Genomic DNA, 1,198 nt, shown 5'->3' with positions numbered 1-1,198 from the left:
TTATATTCCCCAACTTTCAAGGAATAATTCTCTAGAATAAGTATATATGTGACAATATATACAATAGTCATCGAAAAGATAACTGTTATAAATATATGTTATACAAAATAATTAAAGATATAATAAGTAAACATTAATAATAATGATAAATAAACATAAATAATATCAATGAATAATAAATAAATAATTATCATCAATAGATGACATTTTTTTTAGACTAATTGTGTACAAACGATTGTTTAACGATAATTAGTGTAGAAAACCCCAAGGTTTTCGTTGTATTTATGTTTATTTTCCCGAGTACTTTCGTCATCCTCTTTTATATCAAATTCAAGAAAAATAATACCATAAAACTATTGGTAAATATGTCCAAATATTTTTTCGGGATTTTTAAGTTTCTTCAAACTGAGACCAATGAACTAAGAAGACAAACTGAAAAATTTGTGCGTGAATTGAGTTCAACATTTTTTACCATATTCCAGTTAAATATATAAATGATATATATTTATTTCACATTTTAGAAAATGTTAATAATTTTAATGTTTATGAATTTTATTTATCCTCGGATGATCTATACTGTGGATACTATTTTTTTTTTTTATTAATCCGAAATCGCACATTGAGATAGGAATTTTCCCTGTCTGAAGCCATGTTAGTGCGCTTAGTCACCACAGTGTTTGGATAATTTGTGAGTAATAATATTATGGAATATAACCTATCAATGAATCACTTCTATAAGTCTGCAGCTTAAGTTGGTGCTCGCTTCGACTGTACATTCAATAAAATTGGAACAATCCAGAGAAGATTAGCATGGTCCCTGCGCCTTCCACATGTTTTGGGCCGTCCGTGGCCCAGTGAATTCGTGACTGCAGTGACACCGGTTCAAATCTGGTCGAATACTTTAATCAAACAATAACTTCTACCGTTGACAAAAAACGAATTGTAACATTCAAGTCTATATATAAATTTAAGGTTCTACAGTTCACTGTCAAGATAGTCATGTATAAGTTGCTTTTAGCTCATGCTCATATGACTAACTAAATCCTCATAGTGCGACAGTACTACCATGACGGCACATGTTATAGTTCACACGATGATAGTGGTTGCGACAGATCTCACTATCAGATCATTATATCTTTCATACTGGTGTTTAGTTTAATTGTTACCTTATCATCAGTAGAGAGTTTCATTGCACTAG

General features: G+C 30.3%; 1 pseudogene; it reads left to right on the top strand.

The window, feature by feature from the left end:
- The first annotated feature begins 755 nt into the window (after positions 1–755).
- On the top strand, positions 756–823 carry LOC112210472 (U6 spliceosomal RNA; annotated as a pseudogene).
- Positions 824–1,198: the final 375 nt, after the last annotated feature.

The sequence above is a fragment of the Halyomorpha halys genome, unplaced genomic scaffold (assembly GCF_000696795.3).
Source record: "Halyomorpha halys isolate HHAL.00 unplaced genomic scaffold, Hhal_1.1 Scaffold1359.1, whole genome shotgun sequence".
NCBI classification, from domain to species: domain Eukaryota; kingdom Metazoa; phylum Arthropoda; class Insecta; order Hemiptera; family Pentatomidae; genus Halyomorpha; species Halyomorpha halys.
This window is presented reverse-complemented; position numbering and strand designations above follow the sequence as displayed.